Consider the following 21,721-nt stretch of genomic DNA (forward strand, 5'->3'; position numbering starts at 1 on the left):
CATCACTACAGCCCCTGGAAGAAATCTCTGCAGCGCCATCAGGCTACTCTTGCCATTTAAACATTGCCACAATTTTAGCATATGTTTGAATAAAAACTCTTTGAGCCTTCTCTTTTACACAGTGGGTTTAAGAATAGTGGATGCTGGGTGAACTGGGGGACCAGTCACAAGCACAGCAGTCTGCCTTTTAAGATTAATTGACAAACAATGTAATATCTGTTGAAAGCTACATGCTTAAAATAATATAGGTAGGTATAAGATGATGGGAGATAAGGAGTGTTATGGTAGACTTGCCATGGTTAACACTCTTTCTGTGAAGTACACAGGGTTCCACAAGAAAACATCAGGGTGTAAAGTGGATCTGGATCCAGAGGCACCAACAGGTAAAGCTTTAGCTGTCCCAGGATGCATAGGGGCCTCCTTTATAACTCCACCTCCAGGAACTGTGATCTCAGTTTTGTTAACCAGTCCAGCGCAGGAAGCAGACAGGAGGGTTTACCATGGGGACAATTTGTGGGGGTAATGCTACAGGTGGCCCCAGAGGTGGCGCAAGGCACTAGAGTACCCAGAAGGGCAGTGAATGCTGCCCATGGAGGCTCCTGACTAGGTGCAGGGGCTGCAGACTGACTGGGAGACACATGACAAGCAGTACAGAGACCATCATGTAATAATTCCTCCTCTGATAAATCCGCAGAGCATGCTCTGCATGTTGCAGGAGCTTCCAATGATTTGCTGCCCTTTTGTTAGACATTGCACAATGTAAATAATCTAATTTACACAGTACGAAAAATGCCAGACAAATAACAATAATCTGTGGAATAAACAGATAAGGTATAGCGTGACTGTGACACAGATGTAATATACTTATACTGTATATGGATAAACACTGTGTACAATTAAATTACTTGACCCAGGCGCACCTAGCCCAGGGTACAGAATATAGTGATAGATATAGCTGGGAAACACTGAAAGTGAAACCACACAGCAGTACAGGCACACATCGTCACATGCAAAGCAGAATTTATATCACAATAAAGCTGCACTGGACAAGTATATCACAGCACGGTCCAAAGACCGGAGGATATAGCAGACTACTCGTACAATATAATCTGCAATATGTACACAATTTCTCATCTGATGCTGTCTCAGAGACAAGTAGGATACTTAAGTGTAATGTAAATGCATGGTGCTGTGTACAGGCGGCTTTACATGGGAGACCTTGCCCAGCAATCCCGGAGACCTGCTGCTGCTATGCTTGTAAGATGACGCTCAGCATCTCTGTGAGGGAATGAGGGATAGTGACAGTTCCAGGGCGGGAAGTCTGCATGAGATGGCGCCCTGGGCCGGGAGAGGGGCTACAGGTCAAGCGCTGCCTCTCCTGTGCTGGTCTTCTACCCCAGGTACTATGTAGCCTTATTAAATGAGGTGTTAGTACACCTGACCTGTGCTCCTATTGCCCTGGTAGTCTAGTGGGGTCCGTGCCCAATGACAGTGTCCACGCCAGCACTGCGGCCCATATCCCTAGGCCGCGGACGGAACACGATTTAATCGCGGGTTCCACTAGGAGACCCTTTTACCTGCCTCCCTGTAGCAGCCATGTGATCCTGGAGAACGGTCCGGGACTGTGCCTACATCCGCGGGTGTCTCCGTCGCAAGTACCCGGGAACCAGGCCAGCGGGAGTATGCGGCGCTTCTGAGGAGGTGATGGAGCTGCAGCACAGTAGTCAAGCTGACTTACAGTGCTGGCAGCTCAGAGAAAAAAAGTCAGATTTCTGTCAAAAAGTAAAAGCTTTCAGGGCTGCCAGCGCAGCCCTCCTGTTTAGTGACCTGCTGCTGCAGGCACCAACTTCAAAACTGAGCTAGCTCACAGTAACAGGAGACGGGGTTACAGAGGAGGCTCCTATGCATCCTGGGACAGCTAAAGCTTTGCCTGTTGGTGCGTTTGGATCCAGATCCACTCTACATCCCGATGTTTCCCTGTGGAAACCTGTGTATCCTGCTGCAGAAATTATGTTTGCTTTATTTTTATAATACATTATTATATGCTAACAGACTTGATATACTATCCGATTGTGACGTTAGAGGGAAATATTTTTCCAGCGCTCATCACTCTTCAGGACATACATTCTAATCTCCTCAGTACAATGTGTACTGCCCAGTGGTCTGTCTGACAGAAAAAGCACAGATTTACTGTATGCTCACTTTCCAAGAATGTCAATGGGAAAATCATTAAAAGAAGTAGAATTAGCGATGAAGGTTTAACAACACAGAGACTGTAAGAGAAAGTAATGCAAAACTTTTTTTCCTTTTAATACACTTTAATACCGCATTCACACCGCAAATGCCGGATCCTACCCGGTAAGACAAACGTGTACTTACCGGGTGGGATCCGGCATTTGCGCTCCGCTGCTTGCTTTCCGACCCGGCAATATACCGGGTCGGTTGCCATAGCAGCGGAGGGAGCAGCAGCAGCAGGGGCGGGGGTGGAGGCAGCGCTGGGAGATGAGCTCATCTCCTGCGCCGCCTCTCCCTATGCTGTGAATGGGAACCGTGTCGCATCGACACGGCTCCCATTCACACCGCACCTGACCCGGTAATCAACCCGGGTAAAACCCTTCTTTTTTACCGGGTTGAATTACCGGGTCAGGCGACCCGCTAATTCACAATTTGACCTTTCACATCGCACACGGACCCGTTTCGACACGGCAATATGCCGTGTCGGTACCGGGTTTTCAGTGCGATGTGAAAGGGGTATAAGTTTTTTATACATACAAGCAGCATACAATTTGAAAGACAATAAATAAAATGACGCTTACAATCTGTGTTTTCTTTCTATGAAGAAAATATACTGACACTGAGCTAAAGTTACACACTGATATAAGACAGAGTAGCTCTGGGTAAGTTCGAAAATACTCATTTTATTAATTTCTGATATTATTTTACCAATATCTTCCAGAGTCTGGAACTAGTTATAAGAATTAAATACAGGTTGAGTATCCCATATCCAAATATTTGAAGTACGGAATATTCCGAAATACGGACTTTTTGAGTGAGAGTGAGATAGTGAAACCTTTGTTTTTTGATGGCTCACTGTACACAAACTTTGTTTAATAAACACAGTTATTAAAAATATTGTATTAAATGACTTTCAGGCTGTGTATATAAGGTGTATATGAAACATAAATGAATTGTGTGAATGTAGATACACTTTGTTTAATGCACAAAGTTACAAAAAATATTGGCTAAATGACCTTCAGGCTGTGTGTATAAGGTGTATATGAAACATAAATGCATTCTGTGCTTAGACTTAGGTCCCATCACCATGATATCTCATTATGGTATGCAATTATTCCAAAATACGGAAAAATCCCATATCCAAAATACCTCTGGTCCCAAGCATTTTGGATAAGGGATACTCAACCTGTATTAAGTTCTGCCCATACAAGATCATCCAGTAGGGTGTAAATTCATACTAGAATCCCAGAGGTGAGATAGTTGTTGGTCCCCCTCCTCACTTGCATTCACTACCAACACCCAGTCCCAGCAGCATCCAGGCACACACACTCTCCAGGTGTGCCGATATGGGGAAGGGGGGCCTGCTAACTACCTGGGCCCCGGGTTGTTACAGGATCCCGGACTTGGTCATCTGCTATGGGAGGACAAGGTCCCCCTGTGCGGCTTCCTGTGCCCCCTGAGCAGCTGCATGGGGACAATAGAATGGGGAGAGTGTGCATTCTGCAGATCTCATTCACCCTCCCCCCTCCATATTTACTTCCACCACCCCAGCAGCACCCAGACAGGGAGAGGGAGGATAATGGCACATGCCACCTGGGCTCCATGCTTATTCCTGCTCTGGGGCACATATGACATAAGCAGAAACTGGAGCAGTGGAGGAGGTCAGTGTGCCCCGTTCAGGGCTGGCGCCCGGAGGCGACTACCTTCCATTGTCTCCTGTATTTACACCCCTGCCACCCAGCAACTAATGTTATTTCTAGTTGTCTAGGAGAAAGATAAGCCATAACTAGAAACCACATTTATACCCTTGCCTGGCATGGTCGCATATTCACTGGGCTTTCCCTGACATGGTCGCATCTAATGCGACCAGTCAGAAACGCCCACTGGGTGGCTGCCGGAGTATAATCTTCCAGCAGACTTATTGTCGGTTACTGTGTGTGGAGCAGCTATTCAGAATATCCCTGTTTATTATCCTTTCCATGGCTTTTATTTTGTTTTTACACTGTATTTTAAATGCTTCTCACTCATTCGTTTTGCGATATCACAATGTTGTTGTGTGTACAGTATATTTGATGTAACTCCCTTCATGATGCCACACTGTACTTGCTTATGTGTCCCACACACAAATTTGTCTTAAACACGCCAGACTGTGTTAATTTCAATTAGGAAGCTTGTTAAGCATTTAGTTGTTACGGTCACATGACGCCTCAATGATTTCTGATCAAAGACTAGTTTCCCAAACTCCGCCATTACCGTACGGGTTTTAAGGAAATTCATGCTTGAACACAGGTGATTTAACTAGCACCTCAGTCAATTTGATTTAATCATCTAGACTCAAGAATGGATATCCTTAAAACCTGAGCTGTAATGGCGACGTTCTGGAAACTCGGCTATATCAAATTTTTTTTTACTACAGTGATATTCTTTTACTTTTCTTTTTTTCTATATTTGAATTCAATATGTCACCCTATCTCAGATTCCCTTATCTCAGATTATAGGTTTAAATGGAAACTCAAAGATTGATAACACATACTGTAGATCCTGGAAAGTATACCAGATGCGATGTGTTTTTTGCAATCGAGGCCACGAAAAAAACAGCACTAATTGGGGATTTTGTTTTTGGATAAAAAAATGCCTGAAAAGAGCCGGCGTCGGGGCAAACTGTTTTTACAGCCTGGATACAGAAGCGTCAACTATAGGCGAGGACTCCCATTTTTTTTTCTATCGTCTTCCGGCAAGGGAAAAGCAACCAGAACCCTTTTAGGGATCTGGAATTTTTTCTCCGGGTTTTCCCAGGCTTTTTCAAATATAGCATTTAATTCCTTAGATGCCGGGAAGGTGAGAAGGGCTTTCTTACTGTCCGTGAAAAAGGCCTCCTCAACCTGCTCAGGAGGTGTGTCAGAAATATGTAAAACATCCCGCATGGCCTCAATCATCAACTGCACCCACTTAGCAAGTGATGCCGTCCCCCTCGACACATCCCCATCACCACCTGCTGTGTCAGAATCGGTATCTGTGTCATCCTGCATAATTTGGGCAAGAGCACGTTTGTGAGAATGCACCGCAGGGGGCCTCAAAGGAGCAGTATCGGACCATACTGCCAGAGTGTATTGCAATACCTGAGTTGCATGCTCAGTCCTTGCAACCCTTTCAGAAATCTGAGAAATAGCCCCCCTAGGAGAGGCTAACCACTCCACTTCTCTAGCTGGTATCTGCGCTACAACAGTGCAATCCTGATTACATGGGATGGGATCTTCCTGAGAAGATAAATCATCTGCAGCATATGAGACAGAGTCTCTAGACATGTTTGCTTGTACACCCCACAAACACACAGGGTACAGGGCAGACAGAGTTTCCCCCCCAAGAATGGCAGAGAGAGACAGAGATTGGAGGCAACCCACACATAGCGCTTTATAGGTATAGGGTAGTGATTTTCAACCTTTTTTTACTCGCGGCACACCAAAATATGTTTTAAAATTGCCAAGGCACACCATCAGTTCCCCACAGAAAAAAAACAAAAAAACACACATTGGCCCTCATAGTAAAAAAAAAAAAATCCACCCATACATTGGCCTAAACAGAAAAAACAATCACATTGCTCCCCACATAAATCATATTGCTCCCTACATAAATCCTATTGGTCCCCACATGAATTATTCACATTGTTCCCCCCATAAGTCCTTATTCTCCCCAAATAAATCCTATTGTTCCCCACAGGAGAAAAAAAATTACAAATATTAGCCCCTACCGGTCAGTTGTCCACCTCTCTGTCCCTCAGTGGCGGGGATTGCACATAGTGGAGTGCTGCGAATACTGAGCAGTGGGCGGTCGGGCAGATGTGGATGTGGGTGGGCAAGGAAAGCTGTGTATGCAGGCAGGAACTGGAAGATGTGTATGCAGGCGGGTGGGCTGGGTGGTGAGAAGCGGCGGCCGTGACCTATGATAACACACCGCCGCGTCTTCAAAGCATACGTCACGGCCGGAGCACGACTGATCCTCTAAGAAGAGCCCGGGCTAACAGTTCACTCTGAAGGTGCAGGAAGCTGCTCTGGCTCCGCGACACACCTTGCAACTGGTCGCGGCACACTGTGGTTGAAAAAGCCTGGTATAGGGAGACCCTTAACCAGCGCTGACTGTGTCCCTTAATAGGTGACACAGTCTTTACACAGCCTCCCCTCCCTTCTACAACCCCCTGGTACCGTACAGATAGCTGGAGGTGCTCTGGAGGGACTGCTCTTCCACTGGCGTGTCTGCAGGCAGGAAAATGGCGCTGAAACACTGCTGGGTCCGCTCTGAGAAGCTCCGCCCCCTTAATGGCGCTGTCTTCACGCTCTTCCAAGATTTTACTGGCCTGAGGATTTTGTGCTGGCTGAGATCCGCAGACCCCGACAGGCTTTCTGGTCAGTGTAGGGTTAAGGCGCCGGCTCAGGGCTCCCCTCACAGCGCTGCACCTAAGTACCGCTGAGTCTCCCGGAGCGCAGTTAGTACTGCGCTCCTACCCTGTAGCCGCCATCTTCACACCGACCCCCCCGCTTGCTAGGGGAGTCGGTGACTCACTTGCCACAAACTTCAGCTCTGATAGGGGGTGACGGCATGCTGCTGGGGTGAGCGTTCCCCTGCGGCGGGGAGCGATCTATCGCCTCTGGAGCTCAGTGTCCAGTCAGCGGAGACAGTGGCTCAGACCCTGCAGGGCGGACATTGCTCCCCCCCTCAGTCCCTCGATGCAGGGAGGCTGTTGCCAGCAGTCTCCCTGTAAAATAAAAACTCTAAAATAAACTTTTACTAAGAAAGCTCTGTAGAGCTCCCCTAGCTGTGACGGACTCCTCCGGGCACATTTTCTAAACTGAGTCTGGTAGGAGGGGCATAGAGGGAGGAGCCAGCCCACACTGTTAAACTCTTAAAGTGCCAATGGCTCCTGGTGGACCAGTCTATACCCCATGGTACTAATATGGACCCCAGCATCCTCTAGGACGTAAGAGAAATATAAAATTGCTTACATCACATTTAAAAAGGTGTCAAAATAACCAATGCCAATGTTGGGGAGATGGAGCTGCTTCCCAACACCACCCTGACTGGTGAGGTGCTGCTGCACCATTCTTGACATTAGCGCGCGATAAGGGTATTATTTGGTATTATAAATATTATATATATATATTTTACATACACACTCTGTCACTACTCTGTCCTTGCAGCTCCAGCCTACTTCCCCCCTGTACCACTTCCTGCCTTACTTAGTCCATTCCCTGTAGCTGTTCCTCCTCTTCTAGGTCTGGATAGACCCTCAGAAATCATTATATATAGTTATACTGTATATGATCTTTGTGCATTAGTAAAACTAATACAGTAAACACTTAAGTTTTTTTTGCTTGTTTCTTTTTAAATAAACTATTTTTTCAACAATGTCCTCAAAATGTAGATTTTTTTAAATAATCAAATTATATAAATCATAACTACAGTATTTAAACTTGATTTCACATTTTTGTTTAAAAAAAATTTCAAATTCAGATTCAAATAGTTACGATTTACAAAATCTGATCATAAAATAAAAGAAATCAACAATCTTGGGGACTTTTTGGAAAACATATCACCAGTTAAAAGGTTAAAAGAGACAACCACAATGTTTATGTAGAAAGTTCTGCAGTCTGATTGCTCACCACAAGTAATACGAGCGATTCTTGGATCAGCTGCAGCTACTGAGGTCGGGTGGTTCTACAGTGCAGCATTCAATAAAACCGGTTTTGCACTGTTCACTATAATCTATGTTGGCGTTTAATCTTAGGTGTTAATTAATATGCAAAATAACCCAGATCAGCTAAAAACTGCCAGTACGTCTGTAATAGCTGTACCCTCTGCTTTCTATAAATAATAAAGACAGGTTGAAAAAATAAGATTTTACTTACCGATAAATCTATTTCTCATAGTCCGTAGTGGATGCTGGGGACTCCGTCAGGACCATGGGGAATAGCGGCTCCGCAGGAGACAGGGCACAAAAGCAAGCTTTTAGGATCACATGGTGTGTACTGGCTCCTCCCCCTATGACCCTCCTCCAAGCCTCAGTTAGGTACTGTGCCCGGACGAGCGTACACAATAAGGAAGGATCTTGAATCCCGGGTAAGACTCATACCAGCCACACCAATCACACCGTACAACTTGTGATTTGAACCCAGTTAACAGTATGATAACAATGAAGTAGCCTCTAAAAAAGATGGCTCACAACAATAATAACCCGATTTTTTTTTTGTAACAATAACTATGTACAAGTAATGCAGACAATCCGCACTTGGGATGGGCGCCCAGCATCCACTACGGACTATGAGAAATAGATTTATCGGTAAGTAAAATCTTATTTTCTCTAACGTCCTAGTGGATGCTGGGGACTCCGTCAGGACCATGGGGATTATACCAAAGCTCCCAAACGGGCGGGAGAGTGCGGATGACTCTGCAGCACCGAATGAGAGAACTCCAGGTCCTCCTCAGCCAGGGTATCAAATTTGTAGAATTTAGCAAACGTGTTTGCCCCTGACCAAGTAGCTGCTCGGCAAAGTTGTAAAGCCGAGACCCCTCGGGCAGCCGCCCAAGATGAGCCCACCTTCCTTGTGGAATGGGCATTTACATATTTTGGCTGTGGCAGGCCTGCCACAGAATGTGCAAGCTGAATTGTACTACAAATCCAACGAGCAATAGTCTGCTTAGAAGCAGGAGCACCCAGCTTTTTGGGTGCCTACAATATAAACAGCAAGTCAGACTTTCTGACTCCAGCCGTCCTGGAATTATATATATATATATATATATATATATTTTCAGGGCCCTGACAACGTCTAGCAACTTGGAGTCCTCCAAGTCCCTAGTAGCCGCAGGCACCACAATAGGTTGTTTCAGGTGAAACGCTGACACCACCTTAGGAAGAAACTGGGGACGAGTCCGCAGTTCTGCCCTGTCCGAATGGAAAATCAAATATGGGCTTTTGTAAGACAAAGCCGCCAATTTTGACAATCGCCTGGCCGAGGCCAGGGCCAACAGCATGGTCACTTTCCATGTGAGATATTTCAAATCCACAGATTTGAGTGGTTCAAACCAATATGATTTGAGGAATCCCAACACTACGTTGAGATCCCACGGTGCCACTGGAGGCACACAAGGGCTGTATATGCAATACTCCCTTGACAAACGTCTGGACTTCAGGAACTGAAGCCAATTCTTTTTGGAAGAAAATCTATAGGGCCGAAACTTGAACCTTAATGGACCCCAATTTGAGGCTCATAGACACTCCTGGTTGCAGGAAGTGCAGAAATCGACCTAGTTGAAATTTTTTCGTGGGGCCTTCCTGGCCTCACCCACGCAACATATTTTTACCACATGTGGTGATAACGTTGTGCGGTCACCTCCTTCCTGGCTTTGACCAGGGTAGGTATGACCTCTTCCGGAATGCCTTTTCCCTTAGGATCCGGCGTTCAAACCGCCATGCCGTCAAACGCAGTCGCGGTAAGTCTTGGAACAGACAAGGTCCCTGCTGGAGCAGGTCCTTTCTTAAAGGCCGATGCCACGGTTCCTCCTGGAACAGACATGGTACTTGCTGAAAGCAAATCCCTTCTTAGCTCCCGAGGCCATTAGTCCTCTGTGAGCATCTCTTGAAGTTCCGGTTACCAAGTCCCTCTTGGCCAATCCGGAGCCACGAGTATAGTTCTTACTCCTCTATGTCTTTTAATTCTCAATACCTTGGTTATGAGAAGCAGAGGAGGGAACACATACACCGACTGTTACACCCACGGTGTTACCAGGACGTCCACAGCTATCGCCTGAAGGTCTCGTGACCTGGCGCAATACCTGTCCCATTTTATGTTCGGGCGGGACGCCATCATGTCCACCTTTGGTCTTTCCCAACGGTTCCCAATCATGCGGAAAACTTCCCGATGAAGTTCCCACTCTCCCGGGTGGAGGTCGTGCCTGCTGAGGAAGTCTGCTTCCCAGTCGTCCACTCCCGGAATGAACACTGCTGACAGTGCTATCACATGATTTTCCGCCTAGCGAAAAATCCTTGCAGTTTTGCCACTGCCCTCCTGCTTCTTGTGCCGCCCTTTCTGTTTACGTGGGCGACTGCCGTGATGTTATCCCACTGGATCAATACCGGCTGACCTTGAAGCAGAGGTTTTGCTAAGCTTAGAGCATTATAAATTTGCTCTTAGCTCCAGTATATTTATGTGGAGAGAATTCTCCAGACTTGATCACACTCCTTGTGTGACTGCTCCCCAGCCTCTCAGGCTGGCCTCCGTGGTCACGAGCATCCAATCCTGAATGCCGAATCTGCGGCCCTCTAGAAGATGAGCACTCTGTAATCACCACAGGAGAGACACCCTTGTCCTTGGATATAGGGTTATCCGCTGATGCATCTGAAGATGCGATCCGGACCATTTGTCCAGCAGATCCCACTGAAGAGTTCTTGCGTGAAATCTGCCGAATGGAAGCGCTTCGTAATAAGCCACCATTTTTTACCAGGACTCTTGTGCAATGATGCACTGACACTTTTCCTGGTTTTAGGAGGATCCCGATTAGCTCGGATAACTCCCTGGCTTTCTCCTCTGGGAGAAACACCTTTTCCTGGACTGTGTCCAAAATCATCCCTAGGACCAGCAGACGTGTCGTCGGAACAACTGCGGTTTTGGAATATTTAGAATCCACCCGTGCTGTCGTAGAACTACTTGAGATAGTGCTACTCCGACCTTCAACTGTTCTCTGGACCTTGTTCTTATCAGGAGGTCGTCCATTTTCTTTGAAGACGAATCCTCCTTTCGGTCATTACCTTGGTAAGGACCCCGGGGTGCCTTGGACAATCCAACGGCATCGTCTTGAAACTGATAGTGACAGTTCTGTACCACGAACTTGAGGTACCCTTGGTGAGAAAAGGCAAATTTTGGGACATGGAGGTAAGCATCCCTGATGTCCCGGGACACCATATAGTCCCCTTGTTCTTTGCTATCACTGCTCTGAGTGACTCTATCTGGATTTGAACCCTTGTAAGTGTTCAAATTTTTCAGATTTAGAATAGGTCTCACCTAGCCTTCAGTACCACCATATAGTGTGGAGTAATACCCCTTTCCTTGTTGTCGGAGGGGTAATTTTATTATCACCTGCTGGGAATACAGCTTGTGAATTGTTTTCAATACTGCCTCCCCGTCGGAGGGAGACATTGGTACAGCAGACTACAGGAACCTGCGAGGGGGGAAACCTCTCGACATTCCAATCTGTACCCCTTGGATACTACTTGTAGGATCCAGGGGTCCTGTACGGTCCCAGCGTCATGCTGAGAACTTGGTAGAAGCGGTGGAGGGCTTCTGTTCCTGGGAATGGGCTGCCTGCTGCAGTCTTCTTCCCTTTCCTCTATCCCTGGGCAGATATGACTCTTATAGGGACGAAAGGACTGAGGCTGAAAAGACGGTGTCTTTTTCTGCAGAGATGTGACTTAGGGTAAAAAACGGTGGATTTTCCAGCAGTTGCCCTGGCCACCAGGTCCCATGGACCAACCCCAAATAACTCCTCCCCTTTATACGGCAATACATCTTTGTGCCGTTTGGAATCTGCATCACCTGACCACTGTCGTGTCCATAAACATCTTCTTGCAGATATGGACATCGCATTTACTCTTGATGCCAGAGTGCAAATATCCCTCTGCGCATCTCGCATATATAGAAATGCATCCTTTAAATGCTCTATAGTCAATAAAATACTGTCCCTGTCAAAGGTATCAATATTTTTAGTCAGGGAATCCGACCAAGCCACCTCAGCTCTGCACATCCAGGCTGAGGCGATCGCTGGTCGCAGTATAACACCAGCATGTGTGTGTATACTTTTTAGGATATTGTTCAGCCTCCTATCAGCTGGCTCCTTAAGTACGGCCCTATCCGTAGATGGTACCGCCACTTGTTCTGATAAGCGTGTGAGCGCCTTATCCACCCTGAGGGGTGTTTCCCACCGCGCCTTAACTTCTGGCGGGAAAAGGTATACCGCCAATAATTTTCTATCGGGGGAAACCCACGCATCATCACACACTTAATTTAATTTATCTGATTCAGGAAAAACTACAGGTAGTTTTTTCACCTCACACATAATACCCTTTTTTGTGGTACTTGGAGTATCAGAAATATGTAACACCTCCTTCATTGCCCTTAACGTGTGGCCCTAAAAGAAAATACGTTTGTTTCTTCACCGTCGACACTGAAATCAGTGTCCGTGTCTGGGTCTGTGTCGACCGACTGAGGTAAATGGGCATTTTACAGCCCCTGACGGTGTTTGAGACGCCTGGACAGATACTAATTTGTTCGCCGGCCCTCTCATGTCGTCAACCGGCTTGCAGCGTGTTGACATTGTCACGTAATTTCCATAAATAAGCCATCCATTCCGGTGTCGACTCCCTAGAGAGTGACATCACCATTACAGGCAATTTGCTCCGCCTCCTCACCAATATTTTCCTCATACATGTCGACACACACGTACCGACATACAGCACACACATAGGGAATGCTCTGATAGAGGACAGGACCCACTAGCCCTTTGGGGAGACAGAGGGAGAGTTTGCCAGCACACACCAAAAGCGCTATAAATGTATATAAACAACCCTAGAAGGTGTTGTTTACTATATATGCGCTCTTAATATATAAATATCGCCAATTTATGCCCCCCTTCTCTTTGTTACCCTGTTTCTGTAGTGCAGTGCAGGGGAGAGTCCTGGGAGCCTTCCTCACCAGCGGAGCTGAGCAGGAAAATGGCGCTGAGTGCTGAGGAGAATAAGCTCCGCCCCTTTTCCGGCGGGCTTCTTCTCCCGGTTTTTAATAAACTGGCCTGGGTTAAAATACATACATATAGCCTTAATGGCTATATGTGATGTATTTATTTTGCCACTAAAGGTAATTATATTGCTGCCCAGGGCGCCCCCAGCAGCGCCCTGCACCCTCCGTGACTGAGTCAGTGAGCCGTGTGACAACAATGGCGCACAGCTGCAGTGCTGTGCGCTACCTTCATGAAGACTGTGGAGTCTTCTGCCGCCTGTTTTCCGGACCTCCGTTCTGCCGTCTCTTCAGCGTCTGTAAGGGGGATCGGCGGCGCGGCTCCGGGACGAACCCCAGGCTGACCTGTGTTCCGACTCCCTCTGGAGCTAAGTGTCCAGTAGCCTAAGACTCCAATCCATCCTGCACGCAGGTGAGTTGGAAATCTCTCCCCTAAGTCCCTCGATGCAGTGATCCTGTTGCCAGCAGGAATCACTGAGATTGAAACCTAAAAAAAAACTTTTCTAAACAGCTCTTTAGGAGAGCCACCTAGATTGCACCCTCTCGGACGGGCACAAAAACCTAACTGAGGCTTGGAGGAGGGTCATAGGGGGAGGAGCCAGTACACACCATGTGATCCTAAAAGCTTGCTTTTGTGCCCTGTCTCCTGCGGAGCCGCTATTCCCCATGGTCCTGACGGAGTCCCCAGCATCCACTAGGACGTTAGAGAAATTCTGAATTGTATTATCTTGTTTCCCTTCCCATTCAGATATACTTTCTATAATATGAAGACTGCACGGTGAGGCAAGGGAGACGGCCAGTGTAATAATAAAGGTGTTATCTGGCTAAACAGATCCCAGTTACACAGTCATCTCTGACATAATAGCTGGGCAGCTCGGTGCGTGGTGAAACTGCCCGCAGGCTTGCATGACAGGTTGTAGAGCTAACACAGAGGCTATGATAAAAACATGGGGTTTATTACACATGTATTTATACAACTGCTTAAATACAAAGTCCAATAAGGCTGAAGCAGGTACGTTTGATTTTCTGTGTACAGATAACACACCCACTCATTTCTATATTACAGGGAGTGGATCATGTGACCTCTTACTCATAGGACAGAAATTCTACCAAACACCATCACTGGTTTTGGGTAGAGTGTAGTTACCCCATTCTAATTCATCATAAACATTAAAACATAACACAAGACCATTGCAGACCAATGTATAGCGGCAACATTTCCGATGAAACACTTATCCTGAATTACAAAGGAGCAGTTCCTAACGCTGGACAATTTAAGAAGAAAAATCAGGGATTCCTTGGGCTCTATTCAATTAGATGACAGTTGAATAGCGCTGGGAATTAGCTCCAGACGGTATTCAATACAGCTTCATGTGACATCCGTCGTCAGGATCTCTTCTTGCACCCCCGGAGGGATAACAGAAATTTGGTTTGGTTCCGCACAGGAAAAATGTGGTAATGATGAACATAGATTAATACACAGATTGTAGAAAACTGTTCAGGGAATGACCAACGATACTAAGTTTAAATTTAAAGATTCTTAATGAAGACATCTAAAATAATTATTTGAGTTGGTGGTGCTCCCAGAGTCAGTAATGGTTAAGCAAAGAGAAGAAAAAAGAAAGACTCTGTGTTGGGGCACGCTTAGAAATTTGAAATAAGTTTATTAAAACTTAACATTTAATTAATAACGAATAAAAGTAATGAGGAGTTTGATACAAAAAAATTGTTCAAGAACACAAAGTAAACATATATATTGACAGAAATCAGGATAAGCCTGATACAAAATTATGGGCACCTGTGGTGAAAAATATACTGAAAAACATAAAAAATTACAAAAAATTAATATTATTAAGGTGCCTGAGTTAATCAAAATTCAAAATTGGAGTAGAGGTAAATGATATGTACATATAATCACCGCAGTGATAATTGTAGGTAAGCACCTAGTCTAAAACCTCATGAGAATAGATGAGAGGCACAAAGGTTCATAATTGAAATGTCAAATGACTGAGGGTAATCACCTGGTAGAGATTCTGTTTGCTAAAAGGCTAGATCCTTATAGATAACAAAGCATTTAAGATAAAAGTATGATTATTAAAGATACAAAAGAGCATTGATAAATAAGCCTAAAGGCAAAGCCAATTGTAGATAAATAGAAGGTTTGCGGGAAAGTTGGATAAGGAATAGGTAAGTTTCAGAAGTTGCTCTTAAGGTGCATACACACGGAGAGATTTTGACTATGAGAGATTTTGACTAACTTTTCCCTTGAACTGGCAGTAGGAGATTTTGACTAACTTTACCATAGATTTTGTCTAACTATGCAAGAGATTTTGGCTATGGGAGATTTTGACTATCTCATTTAAATAAGGGGATGAGTGTCATATATAGGACGATTTTACAGGGTGGCTGGTATTTAAATAGCTAAAAGTAAAAAAAAAAAATTTGCGTGGGGTCCCCCCTCCTATGTAAAACCAGCCTCGGGCTCTTTGAGCCAGTCCTGGTTGTTAAAATACAGAGGAAAAAATGAGTAGGGTTCCCCCATATTTAGACAACCAGCACCGGGCTCTGCGTCCGGTCCTGGTTTAAAAAATACGGGGGACAAAAGACATAGGGGTCCCCCGTATTTTTCAAACCAGCACCGGGCTCCACTAGCCAGGGAGATAATGCCACAGCCGGGGGACACTTTTATATTGGTCCCTGCGGCCGTGCCATTACCCCCCCCAACTAGTCACCCCTGGCCGGGGTACACTGGAGTGAGGACCCCTTAAATCAAGGGGTCCCCCCCTCCAGCCACCCAAGGGCCACGGGTGAAGCCCGAGGCTGTCCCCCCCATCCGTGGGCGGTGGATGGGAGGCTGATAGCCTTACAATAGTAATATTGTTCTTTACAGTTGGCCTACAGGTCCCAGCAAGCCTGCCCCAGCATGCTGGCACTTGGAGAACCACAAGTGCCAGCATGCCCGGACATAAAGGGCCCGCTGGCACCTGTAGTCCACCTGTAAAGAAAATATTGAAAAAAAAACACGACACATTCTTTAAAAAATCCTTTATTAAACTGGGTCTTCACCTGGGGGCGGCGGCCTTTAAGCTCTTTTGCATGGCCGCCGCCTTCCCAGGGCTTCCGGCGTCTTCACCTGGGGGGGCGCCACCTCCCCAGGGCTTCTGGGGTCGTGCTCCGGCGTCTTCACCTGGTGGGCGGCGGCTGCTAAGCTCTTTTGCATAGCCGCCGCCCATCCAGGACTTCCACGGCGTCTTCAGGAGCTCTTCTCCGCTCCTCCTCCGCCGTCGGACTGAAAGCCGCTGCCTCGCGCTGACTTATATAAGTCAGCGGGAGGGGGCGGGGCGATGACGCGGTGAGCCGTGATTGGCTCGCGGCGGCCATCTTGAATTTCAAAAATGACGCTGAGGCGCCATTTTTGAAACTGGTACCGCTCCGCTGCCAAACTCTGCAAGATAAAGGTAAATTTCCCCCGCCGCACCGCTGCCGCAACCCGCCGCCGCCCGCACCGCCGCCGCCCACACCGCCACCCACCGCCGCCCATACCGCAACCCGCCGCCGCAACCCGCCGTCGCCCACACCGCTACCGCAACCCGCCGCCGCCCGCACCGCCGCCACAACCCGCCGCCGCCCGCACCACCGCCGCCTGCAACATCGCTATCGCTGGGAAAAATCGCTGGCCTCTTAAAGTATTAGCGATTTTGACTAACTTTTGCAGCGACATAGCCAAAATTGACTTGCCTGCACTGACTATTTTTCCCAGCGATAGCGACCTAGCGGGGACGCGCATCGCTATCGCTGCCTGTATACACACGGGGCGATCTGCACTAACTTTCTGAGCGATTTTGACTATATAGTCAAAATCGCTCAGTTATATCGCTCCGTGTGAATGCACCTTAACACTTCTGCTGTTTGTGATCAGAGGTCTGATCACAAACAGCAGAAGTGTTAGAGCAACTTCTGAAACTTACCTATTCCTTATCCAACTTTCCCGCAAACCTTCTATTTATCTACAATTGGCTTTGCCTTTAGGCTTATTTATCAATGCTCTTTTGTATCTTTAATAATCATACTTTTATCTTAAATGCTTTGTTATCTATAAGGATCTAGCCTTTTAGCAAACAGAATCTCTACCAGGTGATTACCCTCAGTCATTTGACATTTCAATTATGAACCTTTGTGCCTCTCATCTATTCTCATGAGGTTTTAGACTAGGTGCTTACCTACAATTATCACTGCGGTGATTATATGTACATATCATTTACCTCTACTCCAATTTTGAATTTTGATTAACTCAGGCACCTTAATAATATTAATTTTTTGTAATTTTTTATGTTTTTCAGTATATTTTTCACCACAGGTGCCCATAATTTTGTATCAGGCTTATCCTGATTTCTGTCAATATATATGTTTACTTTGTGTTCTTGAACAATTTTTTTGTATCAAACTCCTCATTACTTTTACCCCCGGAGGGATGCGAGCAGAAATCCGACAAAAATGCCGGCGTGATGCTGATTTCTACTATTCTCCTGGACTAAACACCCTGTTTAGACTGGGAAAATGGGAATTCTCCGACTTGCCACTGCGCTGACATTGAATAGCGTCGGGCGCTAATTCCCGGCGCTATTCAACTGTCATAGAATTGAATCGAGCCCCTTGTTTGACAATACTTTAGCAACAGCTCTAAACTCTCTGGTTATTTTCCAAAACATACATTTAACTTATCACTAGTACCACTGGGGTATAAGAAAACTGCTCAGTTGTCTCAACAGTATTTTAATATATCAATGGGGATTATATGGTTGGTTGTTTTTTTTCCGTTATTACCACTTAAATCATCCTTATCTCTGATACAGGGCTGCCAATGATAATAAAGCCCACAATGTAATATCACAAATAGCATCTTAAAAAAAGACTCATGTCACAAGTTCAATCATTGAAGATATGTCACACTCAGCAACAATGCAGGATAAATGGTAAATATTCACTAAAGGGAGAAATTAAGAACTACAACGCTGTGCATAGAGAACAGTAAGGTCATCCACTGACATATGTACAACACACCGCCGCAGACAATAGACCCAGAAACTGAATATTATGAAGCATTGTCCTTACTGTATGTACTATGCTGCATAATAAAGTGTTGATGGTGTTTAGCTAGAGAAATACCGGCAAAGCAATTTATAGGGATAAACATGATAGCCTGAGTTGCAGTCAGCCGGCGAGTTAGGCGCTACATGTGAAGAAGCGAAGCTTACATCTGTTTACAAAATATATGATTGTGGTCATAACCAGGGGCAGCTTTTACCTAGGGGCTAAGTGACTAAAGACTCCCCAGATTAATCCATCACCCCAGTGATAGCCTGGCAGTGGCTTCCCATTGGAAGTGCTTTCTGCTAATCACATGCTAGAGGGGCAGTCCCAGAGAAAAATGTATTCTCCCCTGGGACTGCCAGTCCGGTCAAAGCAGAACGCGATTCCAATAGGAAGTCACTCCCCTGATATCAAGGCAGCCCAAGCTGGCCTCTAGGGCTGCAGCCGATGCAGTCCCTAGAAGTGGCTTATTGATGTGTGACCTGGTGAATCCAGGTTGTAGCCGCAGCTGGTCATAACCCCTTTTAGCATCAGAAACAAGTGATAAAGGGGTTAGGACTGTTCCTATATGGAGCCCACATTGTTTAACTCTAAATACCAATGGGTAATCTGCCTTTGCTTAATAGCTAGGAGGACCCACATTGCCTAAGCCTTTTCTAGATACTTAGCTTGCTGCAGCCACCTATCACAAAAGGTGATGGCAAAGAGGTTACAATAAAATCTAATCTCTGTAAAAAATATCACATTGGCCTGCATTTATGAGGCGCAATCCATGTGCTCCACAATATGCCTTTGTATCAATGTGCCTGTATGGCCCGCTCAGGGCTCATTACTAATAGAACTACACCTCAGTTTGCAGAGAGGCGCACAAGCCTGAAGAGGTACATTTTGTATAAGCGTTATTGTGACATCAAAGTCCACCCTGTTACCACTAATCTATACCACCTATTGCCAACACTTCCACTTTTCCTCAAACATACTGCGCACTTAATGAAAGTTCTGCTTATGTTGGCAGATAAGTGCTTCTGTACGAGGAAGCCCTTCACTAGGCCTAACCCCTTCCGACCTGTGCAAGCTCCATAATCTATCCACTAACAGAATGTGAGGCACACATGCAGAGAGTATGTGTCCGCGGAGGGATGTGCTGATTCTGTCCTGCACCATGTATACTTTGTAATGGCGCCATCATTCTGTAATGTAAGAAATGTGATACCTCCCATTCATCCACCGTGAATTAATATTCTATAAAAGTGAGAAAAGAACAGAACAAAACCCAGTGTAATGTTTTAGAATATTTATGAGAGTTACAATTGTACAATTAATAAATAAATGCTCTCAACAGAGTAACTAACACACTGGAAAGTAACAGTTATAGGAATAAAGGAACTTTATCTTCATTGAAAGTGATACAAAAATGTGGATCCACAACAAAGAAATAGAATATTCCAGTGAGCAACCCTAAGTGAGTACGCATGTTTATTTTACTTCCTGAGAAGGACTCTCTGAGGGATATCAATGTCTTGGGACAATCGCCAACATGGAAATGTGTGGTTAACCATCATGATTGAAGAAGATCAAGATATTTGCATAAAGCACATTACAATATGGATCCATTCCAAGTCTCTCATTCTACTCACAGCTTTCCGCCTGCGAGTACATAAATCATGACCTAGGTTCAGCTGGACAGTGCAGCCCAACATAGCTGTATTAGTATACTGTATAGCCTGTGACGCCAGGTGTTCCTGCAGGCACCCAGGCTAGGAAGTGATGACGTCAGGAATAGGCTGAGGGAATACATTAATAATCAGAGGCAAGAACCAACAATCATCAATGCATAACGCCCAACATATGGGAGATAAAATGTGGTACTCCTTGAGTAAGCCTAAGGCTTGAGCCTCATAGAAGGTATGTGGCCACGCAGGTAGGGGCATGGCCACGTGTCACGCCCCTTTTCATCACTCTGGTGGCATGGCCAGCACTCCCGGAGATGCTAGGCTGCCCCCAAGGCTTCGCCTGCACTATACAGATACTATTTACCTGCTGCTCTGCTATGATCAACAGTGAGAGTTTGCTCCCGCCAACATTTACCCCCTGCCATAGGCGTGTGCAGACGTCGACACGGGGGTGCCGCTCCGGACTTCCCATTTCCAACGGGTATCAGACTACCTCCTCCATCCTTTGCTCTGGGACGTGAGACTGCTCACCTTGGCCGCCCAGGTGAGCAGCCTATAGGGGATATCCTATTAGGCCCTGTAAAACATCGTATGCGAAATACATACTGCTTCACAGATTTCTTTTTTATTTTATTTTTTTACAGTCTATCCAGATTGATCGCCTGTAAAACAAAAATAAATTTTCTCCCGAAAACACACAGGTTCAAGTGAAACCTGTGTGTTTTCGTCAGAAACATCCCCGTTTACACACGGAAACGGGGCTGTCTCTGGTGATTTGGTTTCGCCTGCCCGGATGACTGGGACATCCTGCAGTGTTCCAAGCTTGCTGCAGCAGCAGCAGGCTGGGACTACAGGCATGGCGCCGCGGCCCAGAAGATACCCTCGGCGGAGAAGCCAGGGCAGCGCCATGACCAAATACCCCCCTCTCGACACACCATGCAGCGGTCACGATGCGGGAGCGCCCATGTGTCCGGGGGAGCCGGAGGAGTAGTGCTGCACCAAGAGCTGTCAGCAGCCGGCACCAGGTGCAGCTTCAGGTAACCCTCGAAAAACAACAGCTCGTACTGGCGTATCGGGGGTAATAGGATAGCCCCCCGGTGGGACAATTAGCCCCGGTAAATTACCGGGGCTAATTGGATATCCCTCTATGTCCTGGACGGAGAGGGGGAGAGTTGACCATATTGCGGCAGAGACGAGGAGGGGGAGAGTTGACCATAATACCGCGGAGCGGGGAAGTCCAGAACCACACCCCCATGTCGGCGTCTGCACACGCCTATGCCCCATGCAGGACACTGCGGCCCGCGGGTGGGGCGGTTGGACAGTCACCAAAAAGCAGGACTATCCCACCCAAAGCAAAAAGAAACGAGTGAAAAGTCCATAGTCTGGGAGTCCAAACCAGGAATTTAGTCAGGTTTAGCTGCTTTGTTCAGCTGTATCCGATGTTTTTGGGTCTGTCAACAGTAGTGGAAGCCTGATCGGAGCAACAATTGACTTGCTCAGAGGGGCACCCAATAAAACAATTAAGTCTTCCCCATTAATAGAAAGCAGTGCTGACTATCCCATTTTCTTTTGCTATTTTTTATTTTGCAAAAAAACAAGGGGGGGGGGGGGGGGGGGGAGGTTTGGGGAAGGCCGCACAGGATTACTAATTGGACAAAAATATAACTACCTCAAAATTGACTGACACTCTTGGGATATTTTTCCCTTTAATTGGTCAATTGTATACCTATAACCAGAATGGTATTATTGGTAACAACAAATTTTGACGGTCAGTGGTGCTCCCAGGGGTATAAAAGCACAAATCATGAAGAAGACTACAAAGAAGACAAGAAAACCCTGGTAGGGAGCACTCTTATCTGAGGTAACAAAATGAATTAATGTGTATTAATGAAATAATCTTAAAATTACAAATTTTATTAGATATGCCTTAAAAATTATGTAGAC

At 46.1% G+C, this 21,721-nt stretch overlaps 1 protein-coding gene across 4 annotated transcripts in view; it reads right to left on the bottom strand.

Moving 5' to 3' along the window:
- PLCD1 (phospholipase C delta 1) overlaps positions 1-21,721 on the bottom strand; it is a 324,945-nt gene that overhangs the window by 98,264 nt on the left and 204,960 nt on the right. The gene's annotated exons all lie outside the window — the stretch shown is intronic.

This window comes from Pseudophryne corroboree, chromosome 5, assembly GCF_028390025.1.
Source record: "Pseudophryne corroboree isolate aPseCor3 chromosome 5, aPseCor3.hap2, whole genome shotgun sequence".
Lineage (NCBI taxonomy): Eukaryota > Metazoa > Chordata > Amphibia > Anura > Myobatrachidae > Pseudophryne > Pseudophryne corroboree.